Below are 21372 nucleotides of genomic sequence, written 5' to 3'. Positions count from 1 at the left end.
GGATTTATACATGGAAAATTACAGAGAATTGCTAAAAGAAGTTTAAGCCCTACTCTGCAAGGAATGTTGTTGCCCTCCCCCCTATATGGTACAAGTCATTCAGGGGGTGAAAGTCTCCCTGACAACGTGGGACATGACTCCCTCGATGAATCTGGTCCTGGCAACGTGGGTTGACCACACCTTCCTGACCAGGAGGAGGGGAAAAGTGTAATAAAATAAGGTATCAATGGCCAAAGAGATCAAATGGAATCAAGAGGCTGTTCTGGAGGTTACTCTTTCGCAAGTTTCAGTTAGATACTGCTAATTGCCATGGTTTGCTAAACCCCAATCAACCATCACTCTTATTGCCTCTTAAGAACACCTTGGGCACAAACTAAGACTCTGTTAAGGTTTCATGCACTAGGTTTACCTCCCTGGAACATATAATTCCCAGAGGGTTCATAAGTCAGATAAATCCTGAAAGTCAGAGGGACCAGTCTCTCCAGAATTATCAATTAATTACATCCCCCATCCTTTAGTGTGGACACCACTTCTCAACATGAAAAAGTCAGGACAGGCATTTCCCCAAAGATTCCTATAGATGTGGAAAATGATTAAAGGAGAAGAAGGTATTACAGAGAAAAGGGAATTTAACAAACAAGTATGACTGCTGATTCACTATATTAATATTCCTTCTAACCTCCAGTATTTTGGAGCAGCTAGAAGGAAAATCTGAGATGATAGAATGGTAACCCATGACAAGCTCTGGGATCTGTGCTGTAACTATTTGTCGAAGTGTGCTTTGCAAATTATTGCTTTTTCCTTTCTTTGCTTTTTTATGTATGTTATGTTAAACAATTCAAAAATATTTTTAAAAATGGATACAAGGAACAGAAATTTTCTCTCTTAGTCTTTGGACATTGAAATGTTTGGAGCTATGGCAGCAGCTTATGAAAACTAGGGGGAAGGGCTGAGGACAAAGGCCTCTGCTGGGAGATTGAATCACATCCCCTTGTAAAGACATGTAAGTTCTTACCCCCAGTCCTGTGGGTGGGAAACCCTTTGTAAACAGGACCTTTGAAGATATAATTAGTTAAGATGCAGCCTAACTGAATGAGATGGGGCCTTAATACAATGTGGCTGTCCAAAGGAAATTGGACACAGAATATAAGAAACCAGAGGATGAGACAGATGGAGACAGAGACAGTGGCACCACCAGGATGCTACGACCTGAGAATAAACATAGCCTCCCAATATCTTGATGCTGGTCCTCTAGCATCCAATCTGTGAAATGATAAATTCCTATTGTTTTAGCCAACTGTCTGTGGTATTGGTCATAGCTGCCCCAGAAAACTAAGCATCCTGCCTCCATAAAAGTCAGCGCAGAAAGATGGCAAGAGCCCAGAACTTTGATGATGTCGTTGAACTATTGAGCAAGTCAAGCCTGGTGTTATTCCTTCTCCTTTTATGAAAGATAATAAATATCCATATTGTTTGTGTCATTTTGAGTTGAGTTTTCTGTTACCTGTTAACAAATACATGCAAATTACAAGTCATCGTTCTCTTGCATGGAATGCTTTCCCCTATCCACCCAACCCACCACCACTTCATTTGGCTAATTCTTCCTCATACTTCAGATTTCAACTTAACAGTGACTTCCTCAAGGTGACCATTTCTGACCAGGGCCCTCCTCCAAGATCAGGATACTCTATGATTTATATATTGTCATTAATCCCAATGCTAGTCCTCCATGGCACTTATCAAACTTTAATATTATACATCTATTTTTTTATTATCCACTTAATGTCAATCTCTAATACCAGACTGTAAGCTCCATGAGGGCAGGGACCATGTCCTTTATATGTCTATACCCAGACCCTACAATAGAGCCAAGTATATAGTAGCCTTCTCAGCAATATTTATTGAATGCATTTATTAATCACTTAGTTAAGTAATGCCTTATCAACAAATAATGATATCATATAATGCCACGCTTTTTTCTTGCAAAAAATCCAAATCCTATCTGCAACATCCTTCCAATCCCTCATTTGGAACTGAAGCCAAACACCCCCTTCTCAACATCAAAGGACTGAGAGTTTTCCTGCAACGCAGAATTTTCAGTGCAAAAACAGGGACAGTCCCAGGAAAACCCAACATGTGGCTGAGCCCTGAGCATGTGACTTGGGCTCAGACAATCAGATGACTTTTCCTAGAACCTTGACTCTTATTGCAAAGACATGGGGCCCTTTGGGTTTCCACGGATTCTTGGCAGGGGATGCAGCTGAGACCTGAAGACCAGCTGTCCTTGCCACGTGCTCTTAGCAGAGTTACTACAGTGTAGCCCTCTGGACCTTCCTCAAGTTTGGCTCCTTGTCTGAGACTCTCTTCAGCATGCCCTCTCAGCATCAGCATATTCCTATATATTCCTTTTTTTACCTTTAGAGTCTGTTTTGGGGGTGAACAATCAAGGACTCAGAGATACAGAGAAGAGCCCCATCTTATCTTTTGAAGCCCGAGCACAAGACCTAGAACATAGCAGGTATTTGTGGAAGATTTGTTGAATGAATAAATGAGTGAGAAAATTAAGTGCACTCATTTCCTTTTCAGGAATGCCATGTCAATTAGAGCCATGGAAGGAAATATATAGTACACACTCAGATCGGGTCACTGAGAAGAGTCAACAGAGGGATATCTATAAGCAGAGATATGAGCAGAATTAAAGGGAACCAAAAAGGAATGTGGCAGCATCCCAGAACTAGCACCAGTGAGGAGCCATCAACCAACACTACATCTGTGGAGGAAGAGGAGAGGGAACCCGCTGTGGCCTTCCATAGAAAGATGCAGCCAACCCAAAACAACCCAGTGGGGAGGGAGCCAGAGGAATTAACACCCCAACCTCTCTCCTCCTATCCTCTAATATCCTATGAGGGCTCCCCATCGGCCAAACCCAACCAAACACCAGGGAACAAAGGAGCCCAAGAAACGCAGTCCAAGGAGGTCTCCTGGGGTATAGGAGGGGAGGAGAGGGTGGACAGTGTGTACAGAGGGGCAAATACAAAACATCCAGCAGAGATGCAATCCAGAAAGAGTCAAGACTACAAGAAGCCTCACTTAGAATCTCCAGTCCAGAAGACCAAAGCTCTTTGGAAAATTAATCCCACTACCTCTGCCACCAGCAGCATCAGCAAGCAGCAGCCTTGCTCCTCTCTCTGGTATCTCTTCCCTCTGGAAAACTTTCTTCTGTTATTTTGTTCATAAAGGAAACTATTCCCTAAAGCCCAAAGTAATTACAGAGTCTTGGGGTTTCCAGACTTTGAAGCAGATTCAGGGCTCAAGAGAGCCAAGAAGTTTTATCAAAGCCAGAAATCTAGACTCCAGGCAGACAAAGTGGAAAAGCTACCCCAACATATGTGCGAACTCACTTTCTTTACCCAAAGGGCAGCAAATCCATTTGTTATTTATTGTGCATGCTTTGCTTCTACCTGGGAGGTAGAATAACTTTTAAAAGTTCAGGGTCACACAGCATTGCACACAATCCTTCCTGCTCAAAAAGCAAAAATTTGACTTCCAGAGAAGATGGCAGCTTAGTAAGACGCGCGGATCTTAGTTTCTCCTCCAGGACAGCTACTAGGGGAGTAGAAACGATACAGAACAGCTCCCAAAGCCACGACAGAGATAAAAAAGACAGCGTACCCCATCCTAGAACGGCTGGCTGGCTGAGAGAACCCTCTCTGGTGAGATCGCCGAGGGGCGCGGGCTTCACCGGGTGGGGCGGCAAGCGGCCGGAGTCACTCCCTTCCCCCTTCCCGGCCGGCTGGGAGAATTGGACAGGCGGTCCCCTCAAACCGTGGCGGCTGGCGCCCAACCACGCGCGGCCCCCCGGACCAACTGAGAGAATTGGATTGGAAATCCCCAGGCCGCGGAGAACGGTGACGGGGGGGGGGCCCTTCTAAACCCGTGAGTCCCCGGGAACGTGCACTCTCCCGGGCGGGCCGCTGTGGCTGGCGCCCTCCCGCCACCAGGCCGACTAGGAAATTTGGACGGGCGCTTTCCCGGGTTGCGGCAGCCAGTGACCCTCCCCGCATTCGGACCCCGGGCCAGCTGGCACTCTTCCAAGCCACTTCGGCTAGCAAACCTCCCGGACGGCGAGAGTTTTCCAAAGTTAAAGGACCCACAGCACCTTTTACTGGTGGGACCCGCAGACAAACATGTGCCACGAGCGCCACCTACTGGGCAGGATAAGAAAAACAGAACCCAGAGATTTCACAGAAAAATCTTACAACCTTGTTGGGTCCGACACCCAGGGAAATCTGACCAAATGCCCAGACGCCAGCAGCAGAAGATAACTGTCCACGCTCAGAAGATTGAGAATATGGCCCAGTCAAAGGAACAAACCAATAGTTCAAATGAGATACAAGAGCTGAGACAACTAATGCTGAATATACGAACAGAAATGGAAAACCTCTTCAAAAATGAAATCGATAAATTGAGGGAGGACATGAAGAGGACATGGGCTGAACATAAAGAAGAAATAGAAAAACTGAAAAAACAAATCACAGAACTTATGGAAGTGAAGGACAAAGTAGAAAAGATGGAAAAAACAATGGATACCTACAATTGCCGGGATAGCCGCAGCCAGGCTGCCTCGCGGCCAGAACCCTGGGTGAGAGGGGGCGAGCTCGCTGGGTGTTAACCTGAGGTAAGCAGAACCTAGCCGTCTCAGCTAGGGGACTGAAGGACTTGAGCCAAAGGCCAATTAATCAGCACAAAGCTTCTTTATTGTTACATGGTATGAGCTATAAGTACTGAGGGGGCTCAAGTGCACAAAAGACCCCGAGGCTCCAGGGAGCTCAGGTTATATACAGTTGCACAGGGGGAGGAGTAGGGGAGAGGGTGGGGGGTTCGGAGAGCCAATTACACAAGCTAAAAGGTAGTTGCTAGGCAAGGGCGGCAGAAGAAGGTTAGAGGCAAGGACAGAATAACAGGAAGGCTTGTAGTTTTGAGATAAGCTACTGAGATGGGAGGTTTACGATGAGAGGGGGAAGGGAGAACAGTGAGTTAGGCTACAGACATGAGAGGCAGGGAGAGAAGGTAGAAATGATTAACAATTTTTAAGTATGACTAGGCTCCAATCCCTGAGAAATATGCCACATACAATGATAGATTTAAAGAGACAGAAGCTAGAATTAGTGATTTGGAGGATGGAACATCTGAATTCCAAAAAGAAACAGAAACTATCGGGAAAAGAATGGAAAGATTTGAACAGGGTATCAGGGAACTCAAGGACAATATGAACCGCACAAATATACGTGTTGTGGGTGTCCCAGAAGGAGAAGAGAAGGGAAAAGGAGGAGAAAAACTAATGGAAGAAATTATCACTGAAAATTTCCCAACTCTTATGAAAGACCTAAAATTACAGATCCAAGAAGTGCAGCGCACCCCAAAGAGATTAGACCCAAATAGGCGTTCTCCAAGACACTTACTAGTTAGAATGTCAGAGGTCAAAGAGAAAGAGAGGATCTTGAAAGCAGCAAGAGAAAAACAATCCATCACATACAAGGGAAACCCAATAAGACTATGTGTAGATTTCTCAGCAGAAACCATGGAAGCTAGAAGACAGTGGGATGATATATTTAAATTACTAAAAGAGAAAAACTGCCAACCAAGACTCCTATATCCAGCAAAATTATCCTTCAAAAATGAAGGAGAAATTAAAACATTCTCAGACAAAAAGTCACTGAGAGAATTTGTGACCAAGAGACCAGCTCTGCAAGAAATACTAAAGGGAGCACTAGAGTCAGATACAAAAAGACAGAAGAGAGAGGTATGGAGAAGAGTGTAGAAAGAAGGAAAATCAGATATGATATATATAATACAAAAGGCAAAATGTTAGAGGAAAATATTATCCAAACAGTAATAACACTAAATGTCAATGGACTGAATTCCCCAATCAAAAGACATAGATTGGCAGAATGGATTAAAAAACAGGATCCTTCTATATGCTGTCTACAGGAAACACATCTTAGACCCAAAGATAAACATAGGTTGAAAGTGAAAGGTTGGGAAAAGATATTTCATGCAAATAACAACCAGAAAAGAGCAGGAGTGGCTATACTAATATCCAACAAATTAGACTTCAAATGTAAGGCAGTTAAAAGAGACAAAGAAGGACACTATATACTAATAAAAGGAACAATTAAACAAGAAGACATAACAATCATAAATATTTACACACCGAACCAGAATGCCCCAAAATACGTGAGGAATACACTGCAAACACTGAAAAGGGAAATAGATTCATATACCATAATAGTTGGAGACTTCAATTCACCACTCTCATCAATGGACAGAACATCTAGACAGAGGATCAATAAAGAAATAGAGAATCTGAATATTACTATAAATGAGCTAGACTTAACAGACATTTATAGGACATTACATCCCACAACAGCAGGATACACCTTTTTCTCAAGTGCTCATGGATCATTCTCAAAGATAGACCATATGTTGGGTCACAAAGCAAGTCTTAAAAAATTTAAAAAGATTGAAATCATACACAACACTTTCTCGGATCATAAAGGAATGAAGCTGGAAATCAATAGTAGGCGGAGTGCCAGAAAATTCACAAATACGTGGAGGCTCAACAACACACTCCTAAACAACGAGTGGGTCAAAGAAGAAATTGCTAGAGAAATTAGCAAATACCTCGAGGCAAATGAAAATGAAAACACAACATATCAAAACTTATGGGACGCAGCAAAGGCAGTGCTAAGAGGGAAATTTATTGCCCAAAATGCCTATATCAGAAAAGAAGAAAAGGCAAAAATTCAGGAATTAACTATCCATTTGGAAGAACCAGAGAAAGAACAGCAAACTAATCCCAAAGCAAGCAAAAGGAAAGAAATAACAAAGATTAGAGCAGAAATAAATGAAATTGAAAACATGAAAACAATAGAGAAAATCAATAAGGCCAGAAGCTGGTTCTATGAGAAAATCAATAAGATTGATGGGCCCTTAGCAAGACTGACAAAAAAAAGAAGAGAGAGGATGCAAATAAATAAGATCAGAAATGGAAGAGGAGACATAACTACTGACCTCACAGAAATAAAGGAGGTTATAACAGGATACTATGAACAACTTTACGCTAATAAATACAACAATTTAGAGGAAATGGACGGGTTCCTGGAAAGACACGAACAACCAACTTTGACTCAAGAAGAAATAGATGACCTCAACAAACCAATCACAAGTAAAGAAATTGAATCAGTTATTCAAAAGCTTCCTAAAAAGAAAAGTCCAGGACCAGACGGCTTCACATCTGAATTCTATCAAACATTCCAGGAAGAATTAGTACCAACTCTCCTCAAACTCTTCAAAAAAATCAAAGCAGAGGGAAAACTACCTAATTCATTCTATGAAGCCAACATCACCCTCATACCAAAACCAGGCAAAGATATTACAAAAAAAGAAAACTACAGACCAATCTCTCTAATGAATATAGATGCAAAAATCCTCAATAAAATTCTAGCAAATCGTATCCAACAACACATTAAAAGAATTATACATCATGACCAAGTAGGATTCATCCCAGGTATGCAAGGATGGTTCAACATAAGAAAATCAATTAATGTAATACACCATATCAACAAATCAAAGCAGAAAAATCACATGATCATCTCAATTGATGCAGAGAAGGCATTTGACAAGATTCAACATCCTTTCCTGCTGAAAACACTTCAAAGGATAGGAATACAAGGGAACTTCCTTAAAATGATAGAGGGAATATATGAAAAACCCACAGCTAATATCATCCTCAATGGGGAAAAATTGAAAACTTTCCCCCTAAGATCAGGAACAAGACAAGGATGTCCACTATCACCACTATTATTCAACATCGTGCTAGAAGTTCTAGCCAGAGCAATTAGACAAGAAAAAGAAATACAAGGCATCAAAATTGGAAAGAAAGAAGTAAAACTATCACTGTTTGCAGATGATATGATACTATACGTCGAAAACCCGAAAAATCCACAACAAAACTACTAGAGCTAATAAATGAGTACAGCAAAGTAGCAGGCTGCAAGATCAACATTCAAAAATCTGTAGCATTTCTATACACTAGCAATGAACAAGCGGAGGGGGAAATCAAGAAACGAATCCCATTTACAATCGCAACTAAAAGAATAAAATACCTAGGAATAAATTTAACTAAAGAGACAAAAAACCTATATAAAGAAAACTACAAAAAACTGCTAAAAGAAATCACAGAAGACCTAAATAGATGGAAGGGCATACCGTGTTCATGGATTGGAAGACTAAATATAGTTAAGATGTCAATCCTACCTAAATTGATTTACAGATTCAATGCAATACCAATCAAAATCCCAACAACTTATTTTTCAGAAATAGAAAAACCAATAAGCAAATTTATCTGGAAGGGCAGGGTGCCCCGAATTGCTAAAAACATCTTGAGGAAAAAAAACGAAGCTGGAGGTCTTGCACTGCCTGACTTTAAGGCATATTATGAAGCCACAGTGGTCAAAACAGCATGGTATTGGCATAAAGATAGATATATCGACCAATAGAATCGAATACAGTGCTCAGATATAGACTCTCTCATCTATGGGCATTTGATCTTTGATAAGGCAGTCAAGCCAACTCACCTGGGACAGAACAGTCTCTTCAATAAATGGTGCCTAGAGAACTGGATATCCATATGCAAAAGAATGAAAGAAGACCCATATCTCACACCCTACACAAAAGTTAACTCAAAATGGATCAAAGATCTAAACATTAGGTCTAAGACCATAAAACAGTTAGAGGAAAATGTAGGGAGATATCTTATGAATCTTACAATTGGAGGCAGTTTTACGGACCTTAAACCTAAAGCAAGAGCACTGAAGAAGGAAATAAATAAACGGGAACTTCTCAAAATTAAACACTTTTGTGCATCAAAGAACTTCATCAAGAAAGTAGAAAGACAGCCTACACAAAGGGAATCAATATTTGGAAACGACATATCAGATAAAGGTCTAGTATCCAGAATTTATAAAGAGATTGTTCAACTCAACAACAAAAAGACAGCCAACCCAATTACAAAATGGGAAAAATACTTGAATAGACATCTCTCAGAGGAGGAAATACAAATGGCCAAAAGGCACATGAAGAAATGCTCAATGTCCCTGGCCATTAGAGAAATGCAAATCAAAACCACAATGAGATATCATCTCACACCCAACAGAATGGCCATTATCAACAAAACAGAAAATGACAAGTGCTGGAGAGGATGCGGTGAAAGAGGCACACTTATCCACTGTTGGTGGGAATGTCAAATGGTGCAACCACTGTGGAAGGCCGTTTGGCGGTTCCTCAAAAAGCTGAATATAGAATTGCCATACGACCCAGCAATACCATTGCTGGGAATCTACTCAAAGGAATTAAGGGCAAAAACTCAAACAGACATTTGCACACCAATGTTTATAGCAGCGTTATTTACAATTGCAAAGAGATGGAAACAGCCAAAATGTCCATCAACAGACGAGTGGCTAAACAAACTGTGGTATATACATACTATGGAATATTATGCAGCTTTAAGGCAGGATAAACTTATGAAGCATGTAATAACATGGATGGACCTAGAGAATATTATGCTGAGTGAGCCTAGCCAAAAACTAAAAGATAAATACTGTATGGTCCCAATGATGTGAATCCACACTCGAGAATAAACTTGGAATATGTCATTGGTAACAGAGTTCAGCAGGAGTTAGAAACAAGGTAAGATAATGGGTAATTTGAGCTGATGGGATACAGACTGTGCAATAGGACTAGATACAAAAACTCAAAAATGGACAGCACAATAATACCTAACTGTAAAGTAATCGTGTTAAAACACTGAATGAAGCTGCATCAGAGCTATAGTTTTTTTCTTATATATTTTTGTATTTTTTATTTTTATTTTTATTTTTTCTCTATATTATCATTTTATTTCTTTTTCTGTTGTCTTGCTATTTCTGTTTCTAAATCGATGCATATGTACTAAGAAATGATGATCATACATCTATGTGATGATATTAAGAATTACTGATTGCATATGTAGAATGGAATGATTTCTAAATGTTGTGTTAGTTAATTTTCTTTAATTAATAAAAAAAAAGCAGAAATTTACTTATCTCTGCACAGGAATCATGGACTCAAATTCCCCTTTGTCTCATTTTGCATTGCCTAAGCTCTTCCTCAGGAAGTCAGTTATGGCTTGTGGATTTTTAAACGGTTCTGGAGGGGAGGGATTTACTAGTGATGAGAAGTAAAACTGCAAATGCTTTATTGATAAGGTGTACATGGAAAGTGCTTGATATAGTCCATCACATAAAAAAGCACCCAATAATATTATTATTATTAATAATGCAAGCCATTTTGTGAGGATTCACCATGTTCTAGGTATATTACAGACATTTGATACCCTCAGAAACCCTGTTTGGATATCTGTGTATTTTCTGCCTCTCATCCCTTTTTTTAGGAATTGCCCCATCCCTTCCCTGCTCAAAGTTGCTTGATCCGAGGCTAGACTACAATCCTCAAGCTGAGCCAAAGGGGTCCTTCTTTAGAGTTTGGGACCTTGGGACCAGGAGAACTGGATTAATCGCATTCTTGTCACTGACTCTATAAGACACAACTTTAGATTTGTGCCATGGAGAATGCCATGCTACACAAGGGATGCAAAGATTTGTGCGAACATGTACACTGATCCTGGAACCAGTTTTCCAGTATGAACAGCTCCAGCATCCTCTCTGTCAATCCCTCTTTTGCACTTGAGATACCTTGAGCGGGGCCATTGACATTTGCGTCCACAAGCATCCCAAATGTTAATATTCCTACTGTGCAGATTAGAACATCGAAGCTCAAAAAACAGTAAAATAAGTAATCTGCCCAAATCTCCCAAGAAGTAAGTGGTACAAGTCAGTACTCGAAGCAAGGATTGTATGATTCTTCTGCAGAAAGAATCAGTGCTGCAGGCTCACTCTACGTCAAGCAGATCAATTCTCCTCAGACATGGATTGACTCATGTGCTCCCTTCCAGTCCAATACTCATACAGAGAAAATAACAGAAGGAAAAATGGAGACACGAAACTTCAAAGAAAATAAGAGATGCCAGGGTGGGCCACGGTGGCTCAGCAGACAGGAATGCTTGCCAGAACTGTTTTGCTACACGCCCTCAAACAGACTGAACAGAATAGAATTGAACAGCATCTGTGTTTCCATGATTTTAGGTTACATTTCATATTTTATCATTTTAAAACAGAGATTCATCTTACGGTCAATGTGAACATTTCATGCAGTGTTGTTTTATTTTCCCCCTGCAGTGAGCTGTTATCAAATCAGTGGTCTAACTAGCAATCAATGGTATCTTATAAACAATGATATACAGTAAAAATTGTTACCTTCAGAAGGTACCTCTTTGTGCCAATGATGCTGCTGTTGTTGAAGACACTTCTGGAGTCCTCCAGAACTACATTTCTCGAATGTTCACGATGAGGTAGCTCACTTTTGCAGGGAAAGAAAACCCAATGCCTACACACCCTACTCATTCCCACATTGTGTGTACGCCTCTGTTGACACACACTACGTGGCTGTCAGCCTTACAAGGAAATGGAATTTGTATCTTTAGCAAACCCAAGAAGCATACTAATTTTGTTTTGAAAATATCACATTTGGAAAACACAAAATTTGGAAGTCTGCTGTAGTCCTACATAAAATAAAGTCTGGATGTGCACTTCATCAGTTCATTAGCTCTGAAGGATTTCATTTTTTGCAGGATTTGAAGCCCAACCAGATTTCCCATCCCTTCTGGGGGGCAGACAGTCTCATACATTTCTGGGGGAGGGGTATATTCTGTATGGGGGTGGGAAGAGGACTGGGGAATTTAACAATACCAAAATTCTAAATGAACACACCATTTTGACTCTGAATCTTAGCTCTAGTAGTATATGCCACGCATGCACTTGCATGCATATGTGCAAGATTAATCATAAAACAATGTAATAACAAACATTAGAAGCAACCCAAATGCCATCAATAAGAGGCTAGCTAAGCCAATTATAGTATATTCATTCGATGGAATGTTATTCGGTTGCATAAAAGGACAAGAAAATTTCTATGTACTAATAACGAAGGCTCCCCAAAGTACCAAATCATATTAAATGAGAAAGTAATGCAGAGAACCATGTATATAGGAGGCTATGATTTGGGTAAAGGGAAAAAGAAAAATCTGAATTTATATTTGCTTGTATTTCCATCAATAAATTCTAGAAAGAACATAAGACACTCTTGAGGGTGGGATGTATTAGTTAGCTGTTGCTGTATAATGAATTATCCAAAACCTAGCTGCTTCAAATGACAGTCATTTATTGTTTTTGTTTCCATGGATCTGGAATCTGCAAGCAGCTCCGCTGGGTTTTCCTGGCCCAGAGTCTCCTGTGAGGTTGCAGTGAAGATGTCAGCTGGAGCTGCAGTCCTGTGAGGCCTGCCTGGGGCTGAAGGGTTTGATTCTGAGCTCACTCATGTGGTTCTTGGCCAGCCTCAGTTCCCCCACTGGCTATCAGCTAGAGGCCTCAACTCCCCACCATGTAGACGTGCCATAGGCTTCCTGAGTCCTGACAAGCTGGCAACTAGCTTCCCCTAAAACAAGTGATCAGAGAGAAAGAGAGAGAGACCACGACAGAAGCTGCAGTTTTTTATAACCTAATATTGCAAGTGACACGCCATCACGTCTGCAGTATTCTATTGGGCACAAAGATCAATGCTGTTGCAGGTGGGAGGGAATAACACAAGGGAGTGGCTGCCAGGATCTGGGTTTCAGTGGGCACCATCTTGGAAACTGCTACCTCAGGGAAGAAGGACAGAGACAGGGATAGGAGAAAGACTTGTTACTATACTTTTTACATATATATTTTTTTTACTTTAAACTCTATTTCCTGTATAAGATATTGGAATTTTAAAGACAGAATGTCCTCAGTGGCAACCAACATCCTGGATCACAAATTGATATTTCCTCTAATAAAGCCATGATTCTCAAACTGTGGCACAGGTACCCTGGGAGGAACCCCACTATATATATCCCCAGGATGAGCAAAGCTACAGTACAAACATGACCATCTTCCTGAGGTTCCAATAAACTTTCTTCCATAAGTAATTGAAGATAGAAGTAGCATGAAGTAGAATGCAGAGTTCACACATATCTAAGGCAAAACGTGAGACTTCAAAAAAATTTCTGCCTTGGATTCCTCAGGTTTCAAATTCATTCTCCTCACCTCTTAGGGGCAGTTGGTTAAAAGTTTGGAAACCACTGCTCCAGGCAAATTGCCTTCCAGAGTCATACAAGAAACTCAATCTCATTACTATAAGATAAAATCCTTTTTAATAAAAATAATAGATTGACAAATCACATACCATGTAATCATCCAAATTGTACAAAATTTTTGGAGGCCCTGTTTTTGCAGGGCTGTTAATAATAATAATAGTACAAGTTTGATCATCTACCATTTTTATCCAACTTGGCTACAAAGGACTTTCAACTGTTTAAAAGATCTGATTCACCCTCAAAGGGCCAACATACAATTCATTCTGAAGACTACAGGCAAAACAGGTTGCCTGCATTCTTAGCATTAACATCATCAGAATAAGGGCGCACACTCTAATTGTGGCTATTTTGAAGAGGGTGACACTCTAAGGAAAACGACTTTGCTTTGTTTTTTTAATACAGCTCATGATTAGCAAATAGAATTTGGTTCCCCTGTTCTCTTTTGCTCCATTTTGGCACATTACTTTCTCTGCACCCCCTCCACCACCACTACCCTTCAAACCAAAGGTGTATCTGGTTATCCCTCGAATGGCATGTAGATGGTGAAATGGTGAAGAGCCCGGGCTCTAGACTCTGACCATCTGAATTTAAACTCTAGCTCTCCCGCTCAATTGCTATGTGATCTTGAGCAGGTTCTTAACCCCTCTGAGCCTCGGTTTCTTCATCTAAAAATAGTCAAAATGAGAGTATAGTGAGATCAGATTATATAAACCTCTTAGTCAGGACTCAGCAAAGAGTAACCATTCAACAAATATTAGCATCATCATTATCAAGGAAAAGGCTTCTAGTAAATTCATTCTCGTTAAAGATATCTATAAAGGTATGTAACATTAACATATAACAGTAGGTAACAATAAAACTGCTGACCAACCAGCTCACTGGCTGACAAGAGATTGATAAAATCTCAAAGTTTTCTTATTTATAATGTCCCTATATTCTAAAGTCTCTATAGTAAGCAAGTATAACTTTTAGTATCAGATTTAAAGCTGGCATTAGCTCTCTTCCTGTTTATCCTGAACCCCAGCAACTGGCCACCAGCTTCTCCTTTGGCTGTTCCATGTTTAAAACACAGCTAATTCCACCAATTAAAGATGAAGAGGCTCACCTTGTTTTTTTGTAGCTGTGTTTTGTTTTTAAAAATGGAGACACACCTCCAGACAGGAGGAAATTAAAATGTCTTTCTCCAGTTCAAATGCCCCACCCTCTATCATCTGCAGATCCTGTGTTCCAGTACTTGGCAGAAAACCACTAGGTGACTGGTTTTGTGCTTTCTCTCTGAACAATCATGAGCAGAAACATAGGAGAATGTAGTCCTATTAATACAGAAAGATGAGAGAGATTAGGCTGAGTTAGAAAAGTGTAAATTCTGGAGCAGGTTTTATAGACCCCATTAGTTCTTAGCACATAAGTATTTCAAATCAAGAAGCATCCACACGTTTACCCTTGGATTATTTAAAAGATAAGGCATATCCGGACTTAGCACATAGATCAGGGGCAGCAGCTGAGTACTGCTAAAATAGGCTATAAAAACAGCTGTTTTTCTGAGAAGAACCTTATATGACTCCAAAATCCTGTTCAGGAAATGAGAACTGCATATCAGATAGACTTTGGTTCAAGTTCTGGTTTTGCCACTCAACAGTTATGTCGCCTTAGGGCAAGTCACCCAACCTCTCCAAACCTCAGCTTCCCCACCCAGACCCTACCACCTTCTGAGTCTGTTGGGAGAGTCAAAAGGGACATGGTAAGCAAATGCTTTCTAAACTGTAGAGTGCAGTGCACATGTAGGACAGTGTTGACCTCTTCTTATTGATGTGTTTGTATTCTATCTTATTCCAAAAAAGGACTTAAGGCAGATGTCAACAAGGCTCTTTAGTTTAGTTTAGATTTCAAGAGAAGAACAAATAAGAATCCTTGTTTTCTCTAGAGACACAAATAAAATTTCCATGGGGGCACAAATTTAATTACATTGCCTAACAGACCCTTTGCTCATGGTATAAAGATATACCCATCATTCTAAGGAGCTTTCAGTTTCCCACGTATTCTAAATTCTTTGAACAAAGTGTTCTTGCATCCAATACATGTGGCATTGAAACTCACAGCACATGCACTGCCACCTAACCCTGCCCCTCCACCACCCCACCCCACCCCCCCGCTGACATACACACATATACTTCACATCTGCAACACACAGCCTTTGCAAATGAAAAGCACACAGATTTTTAGAGTTCAAAAGGTCTCAATGCAGATCAAATCTCAGTTCTATGTTTTTGGTCTGTGAGCCTCTTAAGTGACTTCCCTGAGGTACCATTTCCTCATGTGGAAATTGGAGATCAACCATCCTCTTAGCTTCTCAGGATGATTAGAGACATCGAATGTCAAGGACAGAACAGGGTACTAACAGACTTTCACCAAATGACAGCTATTATCATAGTATCACTGTATATGTTCAGATGCCTATTCTTAGAGCACTTCAGATAAGCCTTATTGTTTTTAAGACAACAAGCAACAACATTAACTTTATTTAAAAGAAAAAAATTAGCATGTGTTTCCATAGTGTTTGGAAGCAGGATCACATAACTACTCGCTTCTGTCTCTTTTAAAAAAATTTAGTCCTCCCACGTGACATGTAATGTCGCACTTCTTATCACCTTACAGAGAATAAATTTAAACTGAAGAAGCAGAAACAGGGGAACAGTCCTTGTTTAGGTTTAATTCGTACTGAGAACTATAAAATCCTATCCCAGAAGCGAAAGCCATAAAAGTAAAAGTCAGGAAGAAGAATGGCTAATTAAGTGCCAAAAGTGAAAGCTCTTTCTTTATCGCTGTTTTGTTAAGTCCCAACAATTGGTTAGAAACAGGGGCTTAGCTATGCTGTTCTAGTTAATGGTCAGTTACAAATTTCCACCATAAACTCAACTTCCTGCCAGTGCCTTAAATCTCAGGCATGAAAGCTTATAAGTAGAAAAAGCTCATTGGCCCAGGGCAATCGCTCTCTCAATCTCAGTCTCCCTCTCTCTCTACCTCTACCTATTACCCCTGAAACTGTCACAGTGTTTGGTTGCATGCCCAGTGTGGTAGTTAGAGTCACTTGTCAACTTGGCCAGGTGAAGGTGCCTAGATCTATTGCTGTGGACATGAGCCAATGGCATGTGAACGTCGTCTGTTGCGGATTTACATCTGCTGTCAGATAGAAGGCATGCCTGCTTCAATGAATGATGTTTGATTTAATTGGCTGGTGCTTAAATGAGAGACTCAGTGTAGCACAGCCCAAGCAGCTCAGCATACCCCATCTCAGCACTCACAGCTCAGCCCAGGCCTTTGGAGATGCAGAAAGGAATCACCCTGGGGAAAGTTGTTGGAACCCAGAGGCCTGGAGAGAAGGCCAGCAGAGATCGCCCTGTGCCCTCCCACATAAGAAAGAACCTCAGTTGAAAGTTATCTGCCTTTCCTCTGAAGAACTATATGTTAACTAAATAAATCCCCTTTTATTGAAAGCCAATCCATCTCTGGTGTGTTGCATTCCAGCAGCTAGCAAACTAGAACACCCAGAAACCCAACTTGAACTAACTTAATCAGGAAAGGAATGCATTGGTTCATTCAGCTGGGAGAGTTTACAGAGAAGGGTTCGGGGGAAATTGAGGGGAAGAATCAGAGGCCGAGGAACAAGAAACAGGACTCATTGCCACCAAGAAGCACTGGGAGTCAGACTTGCTTCACCATCTGGGACAGCTCTCAAAGCATCTTCTATGTCCTCCCTGTTTTTTCTCACAGGTATTTCCCCTAATAAAAATCATGTGTGTTTAATCTTGGAGTTTGTTTCTCAGAGGCTAGACTAAGTGTATTAGTCAAGGTTCTCAAAGAAACAGAACCAACGGGAGAGATCTGTAAACACTAGATTTATGAAAGTGTCTCACACAACTGTGGGGATGCAAGAGTACAAAATCCACGGAGCAGGCTGCAAGACTTGCAACTCCAATGAAAGGTCTAGACAAACTCTACAGGAGAGGCTGGCTGGCTGAAGAAGCAGTGAAAATTCTCTCTTGAAAAATCAGTCTTCAACTGATCAGATCAAATCCAGCTGATTGGATTATCTTGTCTGCTTATCCTTCACCTTAGAAGAGATATCTAGACATGCCCCATACCGCTGGACACCTAGAAATTTCACTGAGGTAGAGGGGCCCTGTCATTTTTGTTGCATTTATCTCCCATTCCCTGACACACAAATGCCTTACCAATAAGTCTAGAGTAGTTGCTACTTCTTGCTCACTAGGTTTAATCAACTTGATATCATCAATGTAATGAACCAGTGTGATGTCCTGTGGGTGGGGAGAAATGATCAGTTTCCCTGCAGAGCAATCATGATGTTGGGCTGGAAAGTTGATATACTCCTGAGGTAAGACAGTGAAGGTATACTGCTGGCCTTGCTAGCTGAATGCAAACTGTTTTGGGTGGCCCTTACTAACAGCTATTGAGAAAAAAGCATTTGCCAGATCAATAGCTGCATACCAAGTACCAGGGGATGTATTGATTCCAAAGTGTATCTCATTTAAGCACCTGGATTCAGCCATGCCTGCAGTTCAGGTCTATTTGTAAATTTTTACATTACATGTAAGAATAGCAAGAGGGCGGGCCACGGTGGCTCAGCAAGAACGCTTGCCTGCCATGCCAGAGGACCCGGGTTTGATTCCCGGTGCCTGCCCATGTTAAAAAAAAAAAGAATAGCAAGAGGTAGCTGAAAGTTTTGGCTAATATATCACCTCTCATTCAATTTCATAAAATACAGAAGAAATTATCAATTAAAATTTGCAAACAGCATTGATATAAAATGGAATTTCCCTACTCGTTCACTATGTGGCCTTAGATAAATCCCTTAATCTTTCTGGGTTCCAGCTTTTTTCTCTCTCAAATGAGCCAAATACAATATGCTTTGCATGCCTCGGGGGAAAATCAGATGACATTATTTAGGAAATTACAGAGAATGATATAAAACATAATTATTTTCAAAAAATTCCAGCACAAAAGTCCAAGAGCATATGATCAGGGCTCTAAGGTCAGACTGCCTGGATACAGATTCCAGGACTGTCACTTACGAGCTGTGTGACCTTGGACAAGTCACCTAACCTCTTTGACCCTAAGTTTCCTCATCTGCAATATGGAGATCCCAATCATATTTGTTGCATAGAATAGCTGTAGGAATTTAGACACATTAAGTGCTTAGTACAATATCTGAGATAGCAAAACACTCAATTTATGTGGATTGTTAATAATATCTATATTATAATAAATTTTGTTAATCTTATTAACTTTCTCATCTGGTCCCCCCACCACAGCTTCCTACAACCACTGGAAAATTCCACCCTAAAACTCACCAGCCCAGCAAGAACCCACGAGGTGGCTTTCTAAGAAATGACCTTCTCTCTTCTTCAACCAGGACAACTTCAGGAAAGAACAAGAAAACAACCAGCCCAGCTTCAATTGCCTTTCTTGTCAGGAAAGTTTCCCAATTACCACAACACTTCTGCACATCAAATATGAATTACTTTAATTGCCCCATAAGAACACATTGTTGAAACATTTGACTTGCCCAGAACTAATTGTCTGTCAAAAAGATATTTTGCAGTCAAGCAGATTGCTTAATTGGACATCTAATTTAACTGAAGCCCTTTCCCCCCTTGCTTATTTCATGCTTTTTCTAAGGAAAAGATGTCTTGAATGCAACAAAGATTTGTTCATAAAACAACCAAGAGTCCAACGTTAGGGGAGAGGCTAAACAGATTGTTGCTGGATTTCTCTACAGTTTCAAAAAATGATTCTAAAGATCATGGAAGTAATCCATGGATCTCTCGTATTTCTGCATGCCTTGAATTGTCTTTTGGACCAGAGTATCTTTACAAGATGTTTGTACAGCTTCCAGCATTGGAAGATAGATATAATGGGACAGAGAACAGATTTGTTTGCCAACAAGGATTATAAAGATAATGTTTCCCTCCAGGGCAAAGGTTGAGGGGCTCCTTTATAAAAGTTTGGGGATTCCTAAGCTAAGGGTCCCTCAGCTGTGATGCAAACCCACTGGTTGCACAGCATTTCCCTGGGTGCACCTCCACATGGCCCATCATCCTTGTAGAACTTGGGGGCAAGGGAATCACATACAAATATGAAGCTCTTGGTGCCTGCTGTGCCAGGAATAATAAAGTCCTTTCTGTCTGACCCAGAGTTTCGTGTCTTCTGCCAGCATCCAGAAAACTGTGGTAGGCTAACTTCTTAGTTTGCTTGTAGAGTAATATCTCAGACCCTTCATAGTTCCTGACACTCTAGAAGTGAGCCCGTGGGATCAAGGGGCTATGACTCTTTATATGTATTGCCAATTAGCTCTCCAAACTTAAAGTGAGCCACGGTCTGAAATTTATCACATCTTCAGAAAGGCATTTATCCGCCTAACATGGGTCTCCCAGGTAGCCCCAGGCTAGTAATGCCCTCCTTCCATTCAGAGCCCAAGCTATACCATCATTCTTACCCGATATCCTCTAAGAAGATTCTTCTCATTACTCAAGTCCTTATAGCTAACTTTATTTCCTGGATTGCTCTTGCTTGTAGTAGAAAGTGGGTATGAGGGTCAGAAATAAAAAGGAAAAAAGGTTTCTGGCAAGTTCCAGGCAAAGGACATTTAGAGGACACAGGGGGCAGCCATTACATTTCCTACCCAGCAGCCCCTGCTCTGGCAGCTTTAGTGGGAACGACCACACAGGTGGTCATGTGACCTGGGCTGAACCTATCAGAATCCTTCCTTGGAATTGTCCCAGTTGTAACCACATGAGAACGTCTCTTCCATTATGCAACATGGAAGGCTGTTTGCAGCCATGGTTCTGGAAATCAATCTGAAAAACAAAACTACAGTGGAGAAAACATATATGAGAGGACCAGGGAACAATCTACTGCCTGGTTTCAGTTACTCCTGCTGCCCAACTGCACCCCTACCCTTCCTGGATTTGATTATAGAAGATAATAACATTGCTTTTTATTGCCTAAATTATTTCCAATGACTTCCTGTCCCTTGCAACAAAAATAATGCTGACTCTCGATCATAGATAGTATTCAATGAGCATTTATTGTGTTATACCAATTAACCCATCAGATCCTCTCTACAATTAGGAGTCTCACCCAAGGTCACACAGCTAATAAGGGGGTGGAGGCAAAACTTATACCCGGAGCCCATGCCCTTCACCACTAAGGTTATAAAGCTTAGAACTTCACCACTAAGTTATAAAGCTTAGAATTAGGGGGTAAAGGCAGAGAAGGAGCTCAAGTGAGCACTAATTAAATGGCTCTTCACAAGGCGAAAGATGTAATTAGCAGTGGCCCCGTACAAGTCTGGCCAGCACTCAGTACGCTCAGGGGCAGTGTGGTGCCATCTCCAGTCACCCAGGGCCCCTGGTACATAATAGGTGTGCACACACACACATTTATAAATACGGTATCAGTGAAAGTTGCTTCCTTGGTGATAACTGTTCATGAATCATTGACGTTCATCTCAGAATCCAGTTTATTTTCCTGGTTTTCATCCCATCAGACCCTTTATACCTGCTGGGGAAACACTTTGCATGAACACCTTGCCCCATTAGCAATCCACATCTGACAGTCAGGAGAACGTCCTAATCAAATATAGACAAGGCGAACCTGGCACTTTATCTGTATTTGGTGGGGGTGAATATTCTGCATTATATTTTAACCAGAGTCTTAATTAAAGATGAATAAAACAAAAAATAAAGGAAGCCAGCCTAGAAAAGGAAAAGATGTCAGATAATGAACAAAGCTGCACAAAGTTGCTGGCACGGGACTTGCCGAGGGTTGACCCCTCAGGAGTTGGCTGAGGGGTGGGGGGCAGTGTTAGAGGCACAAGATGACAAATCTTGGGATGGGGTCAGGCAAGAAGATGTGGGGAAAGGCAGGGTCAGAATACCTTACAACTAATTTGAGAAATGGTTTTCTATCATCTGAGAGGGAGTGAACCAAAGCTTCTATTCACTTCAAAGGAAAATCGA

The 21372-nt window shown here is 41.0% G+C and overlaps 1 long non-coding RNA gene across 1 annotated transcript in view; it reads right to left on the bottom strand.

Moving 5' to 3' along the window:
- The window catches only part of LOC143666628 (uncharacterized), a 161056-nt gene extending 141023 nt beyond the window's left edge, over positions 1-20033 (bottom strand). Inside the window, exon 1 of the long non-coding RNA XR_013167703.1 lies at positions 19848-20033. This is a non-coding gene — a long non-coding RNA (uncharacterized LOC143666628). The remainder of the gene's footprint in view (positions 1-19847) is intronic.
- Positions 20034-21372: the final 1339 nt, after the last annotated feature.

This window comes from Tamandua tetradactyla, chromosome 23 (assembly GCF_023851605.1).
Source record: "Tamandua tetradactyla isolate mTamTet1 chromosome 23, mTamTet1.pri, whole genome shotgun sequence".
Taxonomy (NCBI): Eukaryota; Metazoa; Chordata; class Mammalia; order Pilosa; family Myrmecophagidae; genus Tamandua; species Tamandua tetradactyla.
The sequence above is the reverse complement of the archived record's forward strand: the minus strand, read 5'-3'. Positions and strand labels throughout refer to the sequence as shown.